General features: G+C 38.4%; 1 long non-coding RNA gene and 1 other non-coding gene across 3 annotated transcripts in view; both read left to right on the top strand.

Annotated features, from left to right (window-relative positions):
- LOC147365983 (uncharacterized) overlaps positions 1–22,892 on the top strand; it is a 136,325-nt gene that overhangs the window by 3,444 nt on the left and 109,989 nt on the right. The gene's annotated exons all lie outside the window — the stretch shown is intronic.
- On the top strand, positions 15,794–15,866 carry TRNAC-ACA (transfer RNA cysteine (anticodon ACA)). Its single transcript has one exon. It is a non-coding gene; the product is annotated as a tRNA-Cys (tRNA).

Here is a 22,892-nt window from a genome sequence, read left to right as displayed (position 1 = left end):
TGCCCAAATTACTGCACAATTGCACTCATCTAACAAGCTAGTAAAGTAATGCTCAAAATTCTCCAAGCTAGGCTTCAACAGTCTGTGAACCCTGTACTTCCAATGTTCAAGCTGGATTTAGAAAAGGCAGAGGAACCAGAGATCAAATTGCCAACATCCGCTGGATCATCGAAAAAGCAAGAGAGTTCCAGAAAAATACTACTTCTGCTTTATCAAATACGCCAAAGCCTTTGACTGTGTGGACCACAACAAACTGTGAAAAATTCATAAAGAGATAGGAATACCAGAGCACCTGACATGCCTTTTGAGAAATCTGTATGCAAGTCAGGAAGCAACTGTTAGAACTGGACATTGAACAACAGAGTAGTTCCAGATAGGAAAAGGAATACATCAAGGCTGTATATTGTAACCCTATTATTTAGCTTATATGCAGAGTACATCATGAGAAATGCTAGGCTGGATGAAGCACAAGCTAGAATCAAGATTGCTGGGAGAAATATCCATAAGCTCAGATATGCAGATGACACCACCCTTATGGCAGAAAGCAAAGAAGAACTAAAGAGCCTCTTGAGGAAAGTGAAAGAGGAGAATGAAAAAGTTGGCTTAAAAGTCAACATTCAGAAAACAAAGATCATGACATCCTGTCCTGTCACTTCATGGCAAATATATGGGGAAACAGTGGAAACAGTGTCAGACTTTATTTTTTGGGCTCCAAAATCACTGCAAATGGTGACTGCTGCCATGAAATTAAAAGACACTTACTCCTTGGAAGAAAAGTTTTGACCAAACTAGATAGCATATTAAAAAGCAGAGACATTACTTTGCCAACAAAGGTCCATCTAGTCAGGGCTATGGTTTTTCCTGTGGTCATGTATGGATGTGAGAGCTGGACTGTGAAGAAAGCTGTCAGTTCAGTTCAGTCACTCAGTCGTGTTTGACTGTTTGTGACCCCATGAATCGCAGCATGCCAGGCCTCCCTGTCCACCTCCCTGTCCATCACCAACCCGGAGTTCACTCAGACTCACGTCCATCGAGTCAGTGATGCCATCCAGCCATCTCATCCTCTGGCATCCCCTTCTCCTCCTGCCCCCAATCCTTCCCAGCATCAGAGTCTTTTCCAGTGAGTCAACTTTTCGCATGAGGTGGCCAAAGTACTGGACTTTCAGCTTTAGCATCATTCCTTCCAAAGTAATCGCAGGGCTGATCTCCTTCAGAATGGACTGGTTGGATCTCTTTGCAGTCCAAAGGACTCTCAAGAGTCTTCTCCAACACCACAGTTCAAAAGCTGAGCGCCACTGATGCTTTTGAACTGTGGTGTTGGAGAAGACTCTTGAGAGTCCCTTCAACTGCAAGGAGATCCAACACGTACATTCTAAAGGAAATCAGTCCTGAATATTCATTGAAAGGACTGATGCTGAAGCTGAAACTCCAATACTTTGGCCACCTGATGTGAAGAACTGACTTATTTGAAAAGTTTCCCTTATTTGAAAATCTTTCCCTGATGCTGGGAAAGATTGAAGGCAGGAGGAAAAGGGGATGACAGAGGATCAGATGCTTGGATGGCATTACCGACTCAATGGACATGAGTTTGAGTAAACTCTGGGAGTTCATGATGGACAAGTAGGCCTGGCATGCTGCAGGCCATGGGTTTGCAAAGAGTCGGACACAACGGAGCAACTGAACTGTACTGAACTCTTGTTCATTTCATGTAGATTTTAACAATAGTAATTGCAAGAGGACCTTGAAGTTTATTACAGATATCAGAAAAACAATGAGATTCCTAAGATAGTTCTAGATAGTTACTGAAGTATTTTCAAAATTATTAGGTGTCTTAGAGTTCAGAGAAGGCAATGGCACCCCACTCCAGTACTCTTGCCTGGAAAATCCCATGGATGGAGGAAATGACTGAGCGACTTCACTTTCACTTTTCACTTTCATGCATTGGAGAAGGAAATGGCAACCCACTCCGGTGCTCTTGCCTGGAGAATCCCAGGGACGGGGGAGCCTGGTGAGCTGCCATCTATGGGGTCGCACAGAGTCGGACAGGACTGACACGACTTAGCAGCAGCAGCAGCAGTGGCAGAGTTCTAACCAGTATAAGATGTATGGTAAATACTCCTGATGGTCATCCATGATGTTTGCTTTATAAGGAAAAAGCTTTAGAAAATTAGGGTTTTTTTCCACGCTTTACAGAGACATGAAAAAAAAAAAATTGAAGAGAGGAGAGCATTATGGAAGCTTGAGAATTACCCCAAGTTTGAGAATTGCAACGGTGATAAGTAGATTGACTGGTTTTTACACTTGGACATCACAAAATATACCATGATTACACTCTGCATTCGCACTGCTTTCAGGGGATTTTCTGTGAGTTACAGTGGTAAAAGTGAACACTCTAGTTGTGCGTTCAGACGTCTTAAGACTATGTGCTAATTTCTCTGTGATTCCTTTCCCAAAAGACCACTTGGTTGCAAATCCTGGTGTCTGTTTTGCCTGCAATACAGAGGAAGAAATAACGTTTTGGGAGTATCTGGCCAGCTCAGGAGGGGAAGAGGAAAATTGAAGGAGGGGATGGAAACCAGGTCAGGAATAGTAAAGTGACTACAAAGTCAATATTTAGTTGGATCAATGGCCCATGGCAGCGTCTCTAGTCAGGTAGAGTCTGATCTGATCTTGTCCCAGATTACCCTTCTCCTTCGAGTCACCACAGAACCCAAAACTTTATGTACCAGGCCTGCAAGTCTGCTTCTCCAGAGTGCTTTTAAAAAGTGTGCTTTAAATACACAACTTTATTACCTCACTGTAAGTTAGATTTTCTTGTGAATGATTTCTAATTTTTTGTGTCTAAGAAGGTGAATTTTACCTTTTCCTTTAAATTGCTATGACTTATTTATCTAATGCATGGTCAGTTTATAATGTTCCAAGTATACTAGTAGAGAAGATGTATTCTGTAATTCTTGGGTACAATGATTTTATGTAGCCACCAGAATAAGCTATGAATTGTATGGTGCCAATCTACACTTCTTTTTTCTGGTTTTTTTTGTTAGCTTTATCTTTAATTATTGAGGGAGTAAATGACAGTATAGTTTTCTCTAAGGATATCTTATATTTTCCTCCTATAATTTGCAACTAAGTAAACCTATATGCATTTGTAATTTTATATATTATATACCAAATCAATTGAGCTGCATTTCCTCTATTTTTTTATTTTTTGAGTGTCATGTATAATATAAGGAATCTAGTTCTTAAAATGTTGGAGTGGAGAGTTTACTACTCTGTCTATTTAATAGTGTTTTCATTTGAACTATTTTTCTTCTTAGTCCAATTTTTTAAATTTAACTTTTCATAAATTAATAAAGTTCATCTAGATTATTGAATTCATTGGCATATCTTTTGCATTTTTATTTTAAAAGAATTTTTATCAGAGGTGTTGCTTGACAATAATTCATTCATACTATATTTATTGAGCCCCTAGCATATGAAAGAACATATGAAACTTACATTCTATTGGTAATAATGGATGGTGATAGAAATAAACAATAAAGATGATATGATGAGTGGTTTTGAAAACAATGTATGGAAGATGGTGGAGGAAAAGAAAATGCAGCAAAGAAGGGCATTTAGTGGTTTTGTTGTTTAACAGAGGATATTCAGAAAAGGCTCCTTGGTAAGATATACTTGTCAAAAGCCTTCCAGAAGTGATGGAGGGAGCCGTCCAATTATCTGGACAATAAGCCTCTCTGACTGGGAAGTACTGAGCGCAAAGGACAGAGAGTGGGGAGCTTTTTGTACATTCATGGAGCATAAGGAGAGCAGTATAGCTGAGTAATGAAGTTAATAAAAGGAGAGCAGTTGGAAGATGAGGTCAGAGAGATAACCAGGGGCCAGGCTTGAGGGATGCTTATACTGTTGTAAAGCCTTGACTCAAAATAGTTCTGGTCTGGATGATATATTTTATTTACTCTAGCTGAACCAGGGCTGCTATAACAAATTCCCGTAATCTGGGTATCTTAAAATAACAAAAGTCATTCTTCGATGGTTCAGGAGGCCAGAGTATGAAATCAGGATGTCGGTAGGTTGATTCCTTCTGGAGTTTCTGAGGAAGAAACCATCCCAAGCCTCTTTTAGCTTTTGATGGTCTCTGGACATCCTTGGTGTCCCATGTCTCTTCCAGGTTCTGGTATCTCTGGGTTTTCTTCAGTGTGGAAACAGAATTCTAATCTCTGCTTTCACCTTCAAGTGAACTTCTTTGCTGTATGAGTCTCTGCGTGTCCTCTCCTATTCTTAGAAGAACACTAGGCATTGGATTTACAGCCCACCCTTTTTTGGTCTGGGGCTCCCCTAGTGGTTCAGTGGTAAAGAATCCACCTGCCAAGCAGGAGACATGGGTTCCATCCCTGGGTCAGGAAGATCCCTGGAGAAGGATGTGATGAACCACTCCAGTATTCTTGCCTGGGAAATCCCATGGACAGAGGAACCCGATGGGCCATAGACCATGGGGTCACAAACAGTAGGATGCTATTTAGCAACTAAAGAACAACTACTATTTCAGTATGACCTCCTTTTAAATAATTACCTCAGTAAGGACTTTATTTCCAAATAAGATCACATTTTACATTTAGAAGAGAGGGGACTGTTCAACCCACTACACTAGCCAAAGATGAATCAATAACAGTTTTCTTCCCTGTGTCCAATCCCATTTGCAGGAAACATCTACCATTGCTTACTGTCAGGGGTATTTCAACCAGCGGCTCTTGCATTGCTCTTGGGCTGGTCTGACTTTACGGAACTCAACCATGTTATTTTCTGGAGGTGTTTCTTGTTGAAGGTCAAGCACCAATCCAGCCCCAACAAACTGCAGGAGACACAGGTCCCATTCTTCTCATATTCTGCTCTTTAGTTTATTAGCACTGGGGCTCAAAGTTTTCTGTATCTCAGCCAATATTCATCCAGAGGAGGGGGCTGATCTCTCCTTTTCAAAAGCACCTCCACTCTGTACATGGTAAGGAGAAAGGAGGAACAGGAATGAACAACATTCAGGCAGCTTCTTGCAAAGTAATCCTCTTTCCTGACTTTCCTCTACCAGTCACCCCATCATATGACTTTAGGTAAGCTGAAGGATGAGGTATAATTTCCCAGTACCCTCTTAGTAAATTCTCACAAAGGACCCAGCAACTTTTAGAATGGTCTGATCTCTTTACACCCTTTATTTTAAGCTCAATGGCCCTCAATCAAAACTGAGACAGCTGAAAAAATTTTATTTGGCATTCTGATATAGAAGAACTAAAAAATGTAGCAAAGATGTGTTCTTGTCCATCATTCTTGTACACCCAGTTTAGGGATCTTCAAGTTTAGGAGAGTGGTATATCCCCAATCCTAACATAAAACAGCAGCAATATAAATACAAAATGTCATATTCAAATTCCAGGATTCATAAACATCCAAATGTTTTAATGTCCTCAGTTTAATTAATGGGGCCAGAAATGAACACATACCACACTGTGAGGAATAAGAATGTTATAATAGAAATTGGAACAAATTATGTTGGTATGAACACTTAAAGCTGTGAATGTTATCCTAGGTGTCTGAAAATAGCAGTGAGACTATTTTGAAGACCATGAGTCAAAGAACCACATGCTTACCCAGAGACTGCTGCCGCTAAGTCGCTTCAGTTGTGTCCGACCCGGTGCGACCCCATAGATGGCAGCCCACCAGGCTCCCCCGTCCCTGGGATTCTCCAGGCAAAAACACTGGAGTGGGTTGCCACTTCCTTCTCCAGTGCATGAAAGTGAAAAGTGAAAGTGAAGTCACTCAGTTGTGTCTGACTCCCAGCAACCCCATGGACTGCAGCCTACCAGGCTCCTCCATCCATGGGATTTTCCAGGCTAGAGTACTGGAATGGGGTGCCATTGCCTTCTCCGACTCAAAGATTAAGAGATGTAAAAATGAATGATTGACTAATAATTGCAAATAACTTCTGTCTTAATCATAGAATTTATACAAATTAACTGTTAAATGTTCTAAAATATACAAAAATACAAAGAAAATCTATCAGATAAGAGTTAACATTTAAGATTTTGATAGATATTGTTTCACATTCACATATTTAATTGTTAAGGAAAATATTTTATAAAGTTAACTTTTACATCAGTGTATTTATACCATATATGCTGCTTGCTATCTATTTTGTTATATGCTTAGTCCCAACTTTTTCCTGTCTCATTATATGATCTTCTGAAGAATTACTTCTTTTTTTTTTTTTTAATTTTTATTATCAGTTCAGTCGCTCAGTTGTGTCTGACTCTTTGTGACCCTATTAACTGCAGCACGCCAGGTCTCCCTGTCTATCACCAACTCCCCGAGTTTACACAAACTCATGTCCACTGAGTAAGCAATGCCATCCAACCATCTCATCCTCTGTCGTCCCCTTCTCCTCTTGCCTTCAATCTTTCCCAGCATCAGGGTCTTTCCCAGTGAGTCAGTTTTTTGCATCAGGTGGCCAAAGTATTGGAGTTTCAGCTTCAGCATCAGTCCTTCCAATGAACACTCAGGACTAATCTCCTTTAGGATGGACTGGTTGGATTTCCTTGCAGTCCAAGGGACTCTCAAGAGTCTTTTCCAACACCACAGTTCAAAAGCATCAATTCTTCAGCACTCAGCTTTCTTTACAGTCCAACTCTCACATCCGTACATGACTACTGGAAAAACCATAGCCTTTACTAGACGGACCTTTATTGGCAATGTAATGTCTCTGCTTTTTAACATGCTGTCTAGTTTGGTCATAACTTTTTTTCCAGGGAGTAAGCGTCTTTTTATATCATGGCTTCAGTCACCATCTGCAGTGATTTTGGAACCCAAGAAAATAAAGTCTGTCACTGTTTCCACTGTTTCTCCATCTATTTGCCATGAAATGATGCAACCAGATGCCATATTCTTAGTTTTCTGAATGTTGAGCTTTAAGCCAGCTTTTCACTTTATTCAAAAATACACAAAGGTAGAATACTATAATGAGCAGCATCATTTGTATATGCATGGTTCATCTACTGTCTTCCTATTATTTTTCATTTTTGTTCCTAGAGTACTGTTAAGAAAACTTAAATCATTTTACCTGTAAATACTTCAACGTGCATTTCTAATATTGAGGATTTGGGGAAATTCAACTTTGATACCATAATTGTGCCTTACAAAATTAACAATAATCTCCTAGTATTAATTAATAAAACATTTGCTATTTTCTCAGTTGCCTCAAACATTTATTTTTATGGTTCTCTTCTTCAAATCAGTACACATTGAATTGGTTGGTATGTCTGATACATCAGTTTAAACCTTTTACAGGTTTATATTCCTTTATTTTTTCATCCTTTTTCTTTTTGTAGAAAAGTAAATAGATTTTTGGACCATATAATTTTCCATATTCTGGATATGACCAATTTCATCCTTATGTTGTCATTTGGCATACTCCTCTCCCTACTGTATTTCCTGTAAACTGCTACTTAGATCCTCAGTTTTTATTAGATATAGGTTTACTTTTTTACTGACAAGAAAAATTTTTATCCAGTGTTCTACGTTCTTCCTATTGTGTTGCATGAGATGAAAGACAGTGTCTGACTTAACCACAGTTATATCACTTCCAGTGGCCACCAAGAAGTTAAATAATTGTAATATACTTTTCTTTCCTTTAAAAAAAAAAAATTCCCTGATCTTAGCCATTGGGCACCTAAAATGTGCTTCAAGGAATTTTACAAAGTTATAGTGTAAATGGCATCTAATAATGATAATAAGTTTATTATAAAAGACATACATTGTAAATAAGGACTCAACAAAGGAATTTTGTGGGGCTTGTCTTCCTTGAGTAATTATCTACTCTGGGTCCCACTCAATTTAAGATACAAAAAAATCTAGGATCTGGTTGCAGTCTTTCTGAATTAAGGTCTGCATGGGAGGTGTAATATAACCTGGGAATGATTCAAAATTATTATTAAAACTTATCATTGCTCAATTAAACTTTTAAACAAGTGTGTTTGAATTAAACTTTCCCTAATGGGAAGTTGGTGGGCTGCCATCTATAGGGTCGCACAGAGTCGGACATGACTGAAGTGATTTAGCAGCAGCAGCAGCAGCAACAAGGGGAAGTTGTGATTTATAATGCAGTTAAATGATCATGAAGTACTTACAGTATCTACAATTATGAATGCTCGCCTATAAATGACGTTGAGGAATTTCTATACTTACTTAGCAATTATACTGGGTTCTCAATATTTGCTCTTCAGAACTCTCTTCTGTGTGTGGTATGGTTCCAGAGAAGAGGTGGTTGTTACCTGCTATGTTACTGAGCCCTCCATAGCTAAGAAAGCTTCATAGTCTTAAGGTGAAATATCAGCAGTTATTATTTCCTAATCCTAACTTGAAAGTAAATGAGAGCTTCCTGTTCTGAAAGCATATTCAAACTGTTACTTCCCAGTTCCATAGATGTCATTACTTTCTGAAATGTATGATGAAGTAGTCCAGCAACATGTGACATTTCTGTAAGATCAAAGAGTGCAATGTAAGTGGCTCAGCGTTTTGGTCGTATTCTCTTCTATGTCAGTTATGGACCTTCAAATCAAACTGTAGCTGAGCAGCACAGAACCCGGTGCCTCCCAGACTAGCACTCTGTCTCTCATTCTGTTCTGCTTCTCTTATTTATCTCATTCCTCCTTTTCTCTGAAAATCAGCCTCAGTCTTTCAGATTAAATCAATCTGTAACTATGACCTTTATCAATTTCTTAGTGGCTTTATCATAAGACAGTGTTGGGTTCAGATTCAAATATTAGATTTACCAGAGAGGAAGGCAGGCAGGCAGGCAAATTGATTTAGGCATAAATCTGGTAAATATGTGCTGGTTTAATTTTTGACAGAAGTGCCAGGTGATTCAAAAGAAAAGGAAAATATTTTTCAAAAAATGGTGCTGAAATAATTGGATACTGTAAACTGAAAAAAACCCTCAAACCACATCTCACATAATTATACATAAATTAACTCAAATGAACCACAGACTCAGGATAACACATGAAATTTTAAAGAGAGTAAAAGCATGGGAGAAAATCTTTGTAAACCTGGGTTAGAGAAAGACTTATCAGATGCAATACTAAAAAGTATTATGCATAAAATGACACTTTGGTTTTCATTAAATTAAAAACTTCTGTTTGAAAGATACTATAAAAATCAAAAGATAAGCTTCAGGCTGGGAGAAAATATTTATAAATCATTTATCTTAGAATTTGTATGCAGATTATATAAAGAACTCAAAAAGAGTAAAGCAACCAAAAAAAAAAAAGCTGAGCAAAAGATCTGAACAAACATTTCACCAAAAAGATGCACTGATGCAAATATGCAGCTAAAAAGAAACTCAGCTTCCTTAGTTATTAGAGAAATGCAAAAACACAATGAGATGCCACTGTTTACCTATTAAATTGGCTTAAAGCAAACAAACTGACAGTCTCCAGCATTGGCAAAAATGTCCAAAGTTAAGTTTCAAAATGGTAATCCAAAAGAGTAATCAACTTTTCTCATTCTCACTTTCCACATATAAAATCTGGCTGTTAATGTCTACCTCTGCTTTATTGGACTATTCTAAGAAACAAATGCAAAATATGTAGGAAACATTTTATAAAATACTAAGTACTTTACTAATGTAAGAAATATTATTGTAGTGTAATTTCAGTGAGGTTAATAGGAAAGAATCAAAACATAAATGCTGAAAGCATAATGATAATCCATTGGTATATGAGGTATAGTTATATCATTAATTATACAAAACTCTTAAAATAAAAGAACATCATTATCAAGTAACCATAGCAATGATGTTAATGTGAGTAATTGCTTTTTTTCATAAAATTATTGGTCCAGAATATCAAGAAATGTTACTAGCCAATTTAATGGTATAGATATTATGCATGTACAAACTATCTCTATTTGCCATTTAAGACAAACTTAGATAGTAATTATTTCAAGGTTTGCCTTCAAAATAGCCTACATTTAATAAAAATGTTCATTATACACATATATTTTCCTTTTCTTTGCTTCTGTATCCGATCAGTTACTATAAAGCAGATTGATCATACATTGAGCTGTACTGTTCTGCAAAGAAAAGATGAAATAAAATGACTCCCAATCTAAAGAAAAAAATTAAAATGTCAACAGTCCCTTGGTGACAGTTTTAAATGAATCTTTAAAAGAAGCTTATTTTGGAAAGCCTTCTGGTCACCCCCAATTACTATGGTTGCCTTGGTTGTGACAGCTGGTGTATAATCTTTGATTACACTGTCATTAAAATGTCTTTTATACCTTTTTTAATGCCATCAACACACCATTTGCTTTTCAAATCACACCCTAAAGTGGGTGGATCATGGGCATTGAGGTATCTATGAAGTTTCTAAGCCTTTTTCACACTTTTAGGAGCTGGTAAATTCAGACACAATATGGGAATCTGATACTGCTCCAGCTCTGATATACTAAATTTATCCTAAAATTTTTTTAAACATATACTCACATTTTTGATCTTTTTTTCCCTTCTATCTATCTCAACAGGAAAAAAAATTAATTTCACTAGATTTCATCAATGTACCTTGTTGAAAATGGTAGTAATGAGGTCAGGACAGAAGTGCAGCCACCAAGCACATCAGTTACAGCTTCACAGGGAAAAACCACAATTGTTTCATAGCCTTAGACCACATCTTTAACCCAGTCAGCTGGCATGAAAATTTGCACCAATGAAGCAGAAGAGCACACAGAGTCAACTCAGTGCTATAGACATGAAATTAATGAGGAATCTGAAGGTCTTTTTTTTTTTTTTTTCTCTCTCTCTTTTTAACCTTTTTACTGATCATATGGTTTAAAACAATAAATTCAGATAACTTCATTGAATCCCAGTTTCTTTGAAAGTAAAATGAGGACGATAACTTCTTTTTTTGTCTTAGAGTTGCTCTGATACACATATTGATATCATATGATAATATGGAAAGCTTGTAGTATAATACATTCTTTGTGGTAGTGGTACCTCTGATGCATACATGCCTACACTCAGTCATGTCTCACTCTGTGACCCCATGGACTGTAGCCTGTAAGTCTCTTTTGACTGTGGAATTCTCCAGGCAAGAATACTGGAGTGGATAGCCATTTCCTTCTCTAAGGGATCTTCCCAACCTAGGGATCAAACCCAGGTCTCTGTAGAGTGGTACCTCTACAACAAGTTAATCAGAAGAGGTCTTGAGTTCTAAGTGGCTCAGCAACCTGGGTCTCATGAAAGGACTACTGATCAGGCCAATTGAGGCAGTTCTGTGTCTGCTTGTGTCTTCAACTGCACAGTCAGGCAGGAATCCACTTCAAATGTTCATTAGGGAAAAAAGAAAGATTTTTTTAATCAGTTTTCAAAAACAGTTTGAAAAAAATGATGCTATGATTCCATTTTTTTCTTCATTGGAAAGATTATTAAATAGTTCAAAAGATGACAAAATCTTAAAAAAAATGTGTCTTAGTAAATTGTTTTCAATAAGAGAACTTCAGTTACTTAAGGGACTGAAATGTTGATAGAAATGAGTACACAGAAGTTACTACAAGATTTCAAGAAATATGAAAGAAATATATTTAAATGCTGTAGTATCTTTTTAATGTTTTTAATTATCTATATTTTGCTTTTTGCTGTGTAAACAGTGGTTTTCTAGTGCTGATTAAAATATCTCATTGGTGATATCTTGGAATAATGCAAACCAACAAACTTAACAGTAATTGAATATATTAGTAAAGAGATTAAAAAGCTTTAAATCATGACATTCTTGTGGGAAAATGTAATATGAGTTCTTTAATTGGGAAAAGGCTAGAAATTTCAGTTTTAAAACTTAAAACAATTACTCATGATGTGTGTTACAATTATATTATTTGAAAGGAACCATCTATTTGCTATATCATTTACTGCATTTCTTATTTGAAGCTCAGATTTCACTGAGATTTCTAGGCTCTTTTTTGAGTATGGGAAACTTTCCAATCATCAAGTGCTTATTGCTTTTAAGGTATATCCTTGTCAATATCTCTGCTATTTCACACTATATTTCCTCCACACCTCATCATGAAGCACTCATCCAGTTCCAGTGATTTACTGCTGGTGAATTTCTAAAGTTGCATCATGAATTCCTTCATAGAGGCTTTGCTCTGTGCTAAATCCACACTGATTTTCCATGAAAAGTGCATTTGAAATTGGAATTTTCCCATCATTACACATAGTAAAGTCTCATGTAAAACACTGAAGTATTGAACTAGTTCCCTTTTTACATACTAGATATTTAGAGGGCCTGTGATTATAAATGCAGGCTTTGCTTTAAGTATATATTGGTTCTGAAATAGGTTCTCTTTTTAACCATATTCCAAATAATAAAACCTATGTGAATTATTCATAATAAAGGGAGATAACTTTTGGTGATATTATGTTAAAAATCATTCTAGAAAAGAGTGAATTCTGAAAATCCTGCCATCTGTTATCAATTAAATTCAAAATTTGTAAATGACTGACGTAGACAGTGTAGTGAGTATAAACAAGTAAGAACTATGATTGCTTTTAGGGGGTTTATTTTCTGTGTAGTAAAGTAATTTAAGCATATGCTTAACTACTAATAAATATCTGATAAATGACTGAATTGAGGCGTTAGGAAACCTATGAATTTGGGATGAAAGCACTCCTTGAAACTTTCCTAATTTCCAAAAAGAGAGTTTCCTCAATGCTGTGGGATCTAAATGTTAAAACTAAATGTTATAGAACAGGGCCTATTTTTAGCCAAATTTATTGGTGTTTTGAACAGGACGTAATGTATAGGTCTCTGTTATTGATTGAGGCCAAGATTAAGGAATGGACATAGTATACACATTAGAGTGGTTTTTAAAAAGCTTAAGTCTTAATGAATGAAATTGTCAGTAAGTTATTGACTGACCAAAGCAGTGTTCAGAAAACCAGCCAAATCCTAGGGTCCCTGGAAGGATCATTCACCATCTATTTGATGATCTGGAGATCTGAATGTGATGACAAGTATATAGTCATGCAAGCAAAGGAGTAATGGCCCTTTCTCCTTGAGTCTGTGAAACCTTAACCATTTTAGAGATATAAAAACTTGCAGATTACCTGTCTAGCAGTATGTGATAAGCCAGCACATATTGAGAGTATCATGAAAGAAAATGAAGTAATGACATAAATAATATAAAAATATGTAAGGAAGGAAAAATGAGGGAAAAATCCTGACTGTATGTGAAGCTCAATCTATGAGAACAGCAGTCTCCATCTCTTGCAGATTCATCTACTCATGACCACAGATGATGGCTTGTAACACCTTAAGGGATTTCTAACAATTGAATGAGTGTGTGCATGTTTTTTAAATCAACAGATGCTTAAAATGGTGTTACAAGTCTGCCACTTGTTGTATTGTTTCTTTTTTCACTATGTCAATGTGATTCTCTTAAAACTTTGCTCAGCAGTTATCTAATCCAGAAAGATAATGTTAAGGGACACACCTCTTTGCTACTAATGTACATTCAATTACAGCATGTTTTAAGTTGGAGTGATTTAGCCCTGGCTTAAAATGTTGGAATGAGTACAAGCAAGTACTTCCATCCTTAGCACAGGTAGACTACCACACGTCTTTCTCTCAACCCTGAATTCTCAGTGTCCCTTTCTGTCCACTATCCCAGGCATGAACGTGTGAAGCCTGCTAGCCCCCTTCCATGTTCTCAGTTTCCTGACAATGAGAAAGAACCAATTTAACTTGAACTTTAAATGACCAATAATGAGAGTCAATATACTACTCTTTGGGTTTCCTCGGTGGCTCAGCTGGTAAAGAACCTGCCTGCCAATGCAGGAGATTCAAGAGACAAGTGTTCGATCCCTGGATTGGGAAGATGCCCTGGAGAAGGAAATGGCAACCCACTCCAGTATTCTTGCCTGGGAAATCCCATGGACAGAGGATCCTTGTGGGATACAGTCAATGGGGTTGCAAAGAGTCAGACATGACTGAGTGTGCATGCACACACAGTTAAAGACACATGTATTTAAACATCTGTTTAAATAAGTCCTTCCTAAAGGACATTGAATCTTTAAATTGTAAACTATACCTCACTCACAGGTTGATTTGAAAAGAGTTTTTAAATAGAGACAATTCTTGGTTCATCTCAAAATCATGATACTCCTCACTACATCTACACACAATCTCAGCCCTCATTAAATAGGATAGCTTGGTTTTGAAAACACAGTCCTCCAAGAATCAGCTCAGCACTTATCTTGAGCATCAGTTACATCCTTACCCATTTATCAGGTGGTAGTAACCCACTCCAGTGTTCTTGCCTGGAGAATCCCAGGGACAGATGAGCCTGGTGGGCTGCCGTCTGTGGGGTCGCACAGAATCGGACACGACTGAAGCGACTTAGCAGCAGCAGCAGCAGCATGTGACTACTAGCCTTTTTCTTTACATTGAGTGAGTGATAGTCGCTCAGTCATGTATGACTCTTTGCAAGCTCATGGACTGTAGCCTGCCAGGCTCCTTTGCCTATGGGATTTTCCAGGCAAGAATACTAGAGTGGGTTGCCATTTCCTTCCCCAGGGAATCTTCCCAACCCAGGGATCAAACATGAGTCTCCTGCACTGCAGACATTCTTTACCATCTGAACCACCAGGGAAACCTTTCTTTACAATAGCAATACTTTATTTTACTCAATATTCCTAATCACATTACCTAAAACTACTGGATAACGTTTCTCATCTAAACTATCTAATGCCTTGATAAGAAACTGAGGATTAAGTTTGAATATGAAGGAAATATTGAGAGTTAGAATTAAAGATAGTGATAATATTGTATTATTTAAGCATATTTCTATAAAGCTTTGTTTGATAGTGAGATAATTCTTAATAAAACTCCCAAGTCCTCAAACATATTAAACAGCCTTTGTGCACTTTGGTCTCTTATCTACATTTCTATTTCTCTTACTCTAGCTCATTAATTTATAGCTTCTATCAATGTAACTTTTTTGAAACTCTGTCTCACCAAGTTAACGATTATCCCTTAGTACTGAATACTTTTTCAACATACTTTGTACATTCACATTTTCTCTGGTGATCTTGATCCAGGTATTTACTCCCTGCTTACTAAAAAACTCTCCTCTTTGTTTCTGTGATAGCTCATAATTCTCTTTAGATTTATTTTTATTCACAAAACCCTTTAAATGTTGGTATGCCTTTGCTCACTTCACACTCACTCATTTAGTGATCCCACTCTGACTTAACACTTCACTCTTGACCTGTGTGCTAGTGACTATTGCAAATGTTCCCATGAACTGAAATCCACAGATCCAGCTGTTGACTGCACATTTTGCCACTTAGATATACATAGGTGTCTCCAACTCAACATGCCCAAATTAGAACCCATCAGTTGTTGAACTGCTGCATCAGTCACTTTGCCAAAATAAATATCTCATAAGAATGAATAATTTTATGCTTTTGAATTCTCTGTCAGATTGAAAGCTGAGTATAGAAAAATACCTATTTTTATTAAAGTATAGTTGATTTAAAATATTGTGTTTCAGATGTACAATATGTTGATTTTTTAGGTTTTTGAAACACATTATATTACTTTAAAGGTTATTAGAAAATATTGGGCATAATTCCCTGTGCTATATAGTAAATCCTTGTTGACTTATCTATTTTATGTGCAGTAGTTTCTATGCTTCTTCATATATAAAGATATATATTTATATCTAGGAGTGGAATTGCTGGATCATTTGGACTTCCCTGGTGGCTCAGATGGTAAAGCGTCTGCCTACAATGCAGGAGACCTAGGTTCAATCCCTGGGTCAGGGAAGATCTCCTGGAGAAGGAAATGGCAACCCCCTCCAGTATTCTTGCCTGGAAACCCCATAGATGGAGGAGCTGGTAGGCTACATTCCATGGGGTCGCAAAGAGTCGGACATGACTGAGCGACTTCACTTTCACTTTCTTTAATTCTGTTTTTAGTATTTTGAAGACCCTGCATATGGTTCTCCATAGTGACTATACCAATTTACACTCTCACCAATAGTGTTAGAGGGTTCCCTTTTTTCCCACACCCGCTCTGGTGTTTATTTTTAGATTTTCAATAATTGCCATTCTGACAGGTCTGAGGTGATATCTCATTGTGGTTTTGATTTCCATTTCTCTGATAATTAGTAATGTGGAGCTTCTTTTCATGTGTTTATTAGCCATCTGTATGGCTTATTTTGAAAAATGTCCCTTTAGGTCTTCTGTCCATTTTTGGATTGGGTTGTTATTTGTTTGCTTGATATTGGGTTACATGAGCTATTTGCATTTTTTGAATATTAACCCCTTGTCAATCCCATTCTTTGCAAATATTTTCTCCAATTCTGTCTGTCTTTTCATATTGTTGATGGTTTCCTTTAATGTGCAAAAGCTTTTAAGTTTAATGAGGTCCCATTTTTTTACTTTTGATTTTATTTCTTTTTGCCTTGGGAAACTGATCTAAGAAAGCATTGGAATAATTCATGATGTCAAAGGTTGTTCTGCCTATGTTCACTTCTAGTATTTTATGGTATCATGACTTACATGTAGATCCATTTTGAATTTATTTTAGTTCATGTATGAGAGAGTATTCTTATTTCATTGTTTGTACATATAGCTGTCAGATTTCCCAGAAACCTGTTAAATACAGTATCTTTTCTCCATTGTATGTTATTGCCTCTTCTGTCGTAGATTGTATGTAGTTGTGTGCATGTATTTATTGTCTCTGTATTCTGTTCCATTGATGTACATGTCTGCTTTTGTGACAATACCATTACTGTAGCTTTGCTGAGTCCCATAGATTTTGTAAGGTTGTATTTGCATTTTCTATCTCTCTTCTCCTTCTGAGACCCCTATAATATGTAAATTTTCATGTTTTATATTATTTCATAGATCTTGCATGTTGCCTTTATTTATTTTTCATTTGTCTTTCTGTCTGCTGTTCTGGTTAGGTGATTTCCATTCTTCTATCTTCCAAATTACTTATTCATTCTTCTGTGTCATTCAGTCAACTATTCATTGCTTCTTGGTAACTTTTTAATTCAGACATCAAATTATCTATTTTTCATTGGTTCATGTTAATGGTTTCTAGTCTCTTGTTTCAATGATCTGCGTTTCTATTTATAATCTTTCTTAATGTATTTAGCATTTTTATTACCACCTATTTGAATGAAATAAAATTATGAGCCATGCCATGTAGAGCCACCCAAGACAGACGAGTCATGGTGGAGAGTTCTGACTAAATGTGGTCCATTGGAGAAGGCGATAGCAAAACACTTCAGTATTCTTGCCTTGAGAACCACATGAACAGTATGAAAAGGCAAAAAGATAGGACACTGAAAGATGAACTCCTCAAGTCGATAGGTCCCCAGTATGCTATTGGAGATCAGTGGACAAATAACTCCAGAAAGAATGAAGAGATGGAGCCAAAGCAAAAACAACACCCAGTTGTGGATGTGACTGGTTATAGAAGCAATGTCCAATGCTATAAAGAGCAATATTGTATAGGAACCTAGAATGTTAGGTCCATGAATCAAGGCAAATTGGAAGTGATCAAACAGGAGATGGCAAGAGTGAATGTCAACATTTTAGGAATCAGCAAACTAAAATGGACTGGAATGGGTGAATTTAACTCAGATAACCATTGTATCTACTACTGTGGGCAAGAATCCCTTAGAAGAAATGGAATAGCCATTATAGTCAACAAAAGAGTCCAAAATGCAATGCAATTGGAAGCAATCTCAAAAACGACAGAATGATCTCTTTTCGTTTCCAAGGCAAACCATTCAATATCACGGTAATCCAAGTCTATGCCCCAACCAGTAATGCTGAAGAAGCTGAACAATTCTATGAAGAACTACAAGACCTTCTAGAACTAACACCCAAAAAAGATGTCCTTTTCATATAGGAGACTGGAATGCAAAAGTAGGAAATCAAGAAACACGTAGAGTAACAGGCAAATTTGGCCTAGGAGTAAAGAATGAAGCAGGGAAAGGCTAATAGAGTTTTGCCAAGAGAACACACTGGTCATAGCAAACACCCTCTTCCAACAACACAAGAGAAGACTGCACATGGACATCACCAGATGGTCACACCAAAATCAGATTTATTATATCCTTTGCAAGCAAAGATGAAGAAGCTCTATACAGTCAGCAAAAACAAGACCAGGAACTGACTGTGGCTCAGATCATGAATACCTTATTGCCAAATTCAGACTTAAATTGAAGAAAGTAGGCAATTCAGGTATGACCTACATAAAATCCCCTACAATTACAGTGGAAGTGACAAATAAATTTAACTGACTAGATCTGATAGACAGAGTACCTGATGAACTATAGACAGAGGTTCATGACATTCTCCCTGTACAAGAGACAGGGATCAAGACTATCCCGAGAAAAAGAAATTCAAAACAGCAAAATGGCTGTCTGAGGAAGCTTTACAAGTAGCTGAGAAAAGAAGAGAAGTGAAAAGCAAAGAATAAAGGAAAGATATACCCATTTGAAAGCAGAGTTCCAAGATTAGCAAGGAGAGATAAGAAAGCCATCCTAAGTGATCAATGCAAAGAAATAGAGGAAAACAATAGAATGGGAAAGACTAGAGATCTCTTCAAGAAAATTAGAGATATCAAGGGAACATTTCATGCAAAGATGGGCTCAATAAAGGGCAGAAATTATATGGACCTAACAGAAGCAGAAGATATTAAGAAGAGGTGGCAAGAATACACAGAAGAACTGTACAAAAGATATCTTCATGACCCAGACAATCATGATGGTATGATCACTCACCTAGAGCCAGACATCCTGGACTGTGAAGTCAGGTGGACCTTAGGAAGCATTACTACAAACAAAGCTAGTGGAGGTGATGGAATCCCATTTGAGCTATTTCAAATCATAAAAGATGGTGCTGTGTAAGTGCTGCACTCAATATCCCAGCAAGTTTGGAAAACTCATCAGTGGCCACAGGACTGGAAAAGGTCAGTTTTCATTCCAATCCCAAAGAAAGGCAATGCCAAAGAATTCTCAAACTACCACAAAATTGCACTCATCCCACATGGCAGTACAATAATGCTCAAAATTCTCCAAGCCAGGCTTCAACAATATGTGAACTGTGAACATCCAGATGTTCAAGCTGGTTTTAGAAAAGGCAGAGGAACCAGAGATCAAAGTGCTAACACCCACTGGATCATCAAAAAAAACAAGAAAGTTCCAGAAAAACATCTATTTATCTATTTCTTCTTTATTGACTATGCCAAAGCCTTTGACTGTGTGGACCACAACAAACTCTGGAAAATTCTTCAAGAGATGGGAATACAGAGCAGCTGACCTTCCTCCTGAGATATGTATGCAGGTCAGGAAGCAACAATTAGAACTGGACATGGAACAACAGACTGGTTCCAAATAGGGAAAGGAGTACATCAGGCTGTATATTGTCACCCTGCTTATTTAACTTATATGCAGAGTACATCTGGAGAAGGCAATGGCACCCCACTCCAGTACTCTTGCCTGAAAAAAATCCCGTGGATGGAGGAGCCTGGTAGGCTGCAGTTCATGAGGTCGCTAAGAGTTGGACATGACTAAGCGACCTCGCTTTCACTTTTCACTTTCATACATTGAAGAATGAAATGGCAACCCACTCCAGTGTTCTTGCCTGGAGAATCCCAGGGACCAGGGAGCCTGGTGGGCTGCCATCTATGGGGTCGCACAGAGTCAGACATGACTGAGCAACTGAGCAGCAGGATCAGCAGAGTACATCATGAGAAACACTGAGCTGGATGAAGCACAAGGCAGAATCAAGATAGCTGGGAGAAATATCAATAACCTCAGATATGCACATGACACCATCCTTATGGCAGAAAGTGAAGAAGAGCTAAAGAGCGTCTTGATGAAACAAAGAGAAGAGTGAAAATTTGGCTTAAAGGTCAACATTCAGAAAACTAAGATCATGGCATCTGGTCCTATCACTTCATGACAAATAGATGGGGAAACAGTAGAAACAGTGGCTGACTTTATTTTTGGGGGCTCCAAAGTCACTGCAGATGGTAAATGTAACCATGAAATTAAAAGATGCTCACTCCTTGGAAGGAAAGTTATGGGCAACCTAGACAGCATATTAAAAATCAGAGACATTACCAGTAAAGGTCCATCTAGTCAAAGCTATGGTTTTTCCAGTAGTCACATATGGATGCCAAAGTTGGACTATAAAGAAAGCTGCGTGCCAAAGAATTGTTATATTTGAACTGTGGTATTGGAGCAGACTCTTGAGAGACCCTTGGACTTCAAGGAGATTCTACCAGTCCATCCTAAAAGAAAACAGTCCTAAATATTCATTGGAAGGACTGAGGCTGAAGCTGTAACTCTAATACTTTGGCCATCTGATGCGAAGAGCTGACTCATTTGAAAAGACCCTGATCCTGGGAAAGATTGAAAGCTGGAGGAGAAGGGGATGACAGAGGATGAGATGGTTGGATGGATGGCATCACCAACTCAATGGACATGAGTTTGAGTGAGCTCCAGGAGTTGGTGATGGACAGGGAGGCTTGGTGTCCTGAGGTCCATGGAGTCGCAAAGAGTCAGACACGACTGAGCGACTGAACTGAACTGATTTGAACTCAGAATCTGTTAATCTAGTGAGGTCTATTTCATTATTTACTCTTTCATGGGATTTTTCTTGCTCTTTTAATTGGAAATTGTTTCTCTGCCCTTTTATTTTATTTAACTCTCTGTGTCTCAATGAATTTTGGAGAGATAGTTACCTATTATGTCTGGAAAGTTTGTTTTTATGTAGGAGTTTCCCTATGTAGATTGTGTTCATTCAGTGTCTTTAATGCAAGGGCTGGTTTTGGTATGAATTCCAACCATCTCTTTCCTCAGTGTGTGCTGGCTAATGTCCCATGGACGATGAGCCTGGTAGGCTACAGTCCATGGGGTCACTAAGAGTTGGACACGACTGAGCAACTTCACTTTCACTTTTCACTTTCATGCATTGGAGAAGGAAATGGCAATCCACTCAGTATTCTTGCCTGGAGAATCCCAGGAACAGAGAAGCCTGCTGGGCTGCTGTCTATGGGGCCGCACAGAGTCAGACACGAGTGACGTGATTTTGCAGCAGCATCAGCAGCAGGAGCTGTAGTTGGTGTGGGACAGGACGTCATCTCTGCTCTGTGCTTCTCTCTGCCTTGTCAGGGGTGGGGTCTGCTCCCTAGTTTTTGGAGCAGAAGCCCCACGTCAAAGCGAATGATGTCGCTGCACTCACAGAGCACCAGTGTGCAACCTGCAGCTCAAGGTCATTTCTCTTCCCCCACTGTACCATCCTAGTTCAAGGTTATGGTACAGAACAGGCATGGTTGTGGTACTCGCCAGGCTGAGACTTGTGGTTGAGGTATTTTGGGTCCTTGAACAGAGGTGACCGTATTGTCAATGGAGATGTGGGCTGCCTCTGTTCAGGCAGTCCTGTTCCAGGACCTGTCTGCCCCATTCCCAGCACCAAGTCTTCAGTGCCTCCCATGCAAGTGCTGACAGTGTCCTCTGATGCCCCACCCAGATTGCATCCCAGTCCATTTCTGTGTCCTCAGATAGAATCTTCTCTCAGGAACTGTCTGCCCCAGACCCTGCACTAAACTGCAGCATGAAGTGGGCTGGGCTGGACACCTGCTAAGCTGGAAAATAGACCTGGCTGTGCAGATCACCATGTTTTCTGTGGTGCCTCTGGAGTACATGTTGACAGTGGCCATCACTGCCCCACCTGGACAGCACCCAGACTCCCCAGGATATCCCTGAGAAGTTAGACTGAATCTTCTCCCAGGGCCTAGTTGGCCAGGACTTCATGCCAAGCTATGGTGTGCAGCAAGTGATAACAGAGTGTTCACTTGGCTAGGAGTGAGGATGAAGTGGAGAATGATCCATAATCAAGGCAAGCTGATTCTTGACACTGTTACACCCAGACTACACCCCAAGCCATTTCTGCATAGCTAGACTGAGTCTTCTCAGGGCCCAGTAGTCCAGACCTTGCATCAAGTTGTGGTGTGGAGTGATCCAGCTGGGGTTTGTTCCCCAGGGGGTTTGGAAGTGCAGTGAGGCAACAGCTGCCAGTGCAAAGCCCTCTACACCCTGTTTATTGGCAAGCCAGCACACACACATTCTTTGCTGGTAGAGTCTAGGGTTCTCCATCCTTTCTATCTGTCCCAGCAGTTCTCCCAGCAGCCAAGGTATTTTATCTCCTCTGAGTAGGACCGTGGGACTGGGAAACCCACTCTGTGGCTGGACCCACTCATTCCCCAGGGCAAGGGTCTGCTCTTTAAAACCTTCTTTTCCTTTTAGATCCCTCCAAGGGTTCGAGGTCCCAACTTTATGCCTTTTTTCTGTCTAACCCAGTCACATGGAAATCTTTCTTGTAGCTTTGGTTATGTGGGAATTTTTCTGCCAGTTTCCAGTTAGTTTTACATGTGAATTCTTTCACAGGAAGATATATTTTTGATGTCTCTGTAGGGGGAAGTGAGCTCCATATTTTCCTACTCAACAATATTTATCCAGCCTCTGAAAAAATATTTTAAGAAGGAAGTTGTTTTCAGCATCCCTTGGTATTTCCTAATCCTTTTGTGTGTCTGCTGCCCCTTATATTGCTCTTGACATAAATTTATTGACATAAATTTCATGTTAAAGTTCATATGTATATGTGAATCTCTATGTGTGTGCATGTACATATATGGATGTATATGAGGTGTATCTCTATACTATTCATAGATATCCATATGAAATCTATTTATACCTATATATATATGTATACATGAAATATATAAATGATAGCTATTACTCCAGATTACTGAATAGCCCTGAGA

The sequence above is a fragment of the Bos grunniens genome, chromosome 9 (assembly GCF_055505025.1).
Source record: "Bos grunniens cultivar Pamir isolate PY7600 chromosome 9, Bosgru_T2T1.0, whole genome shotgun sequence".
In the NCBI taxonomy this organism is placed as follows: domain Eukaryota; kingdom Metazoa; phylum Chordata; class Mammalia; order Artiodactyla; family Bovidae; genus Bos; species Bos grunniens.
This window is presented reverse-complemented; position numbering and strand designations above follow the sequence as displayed.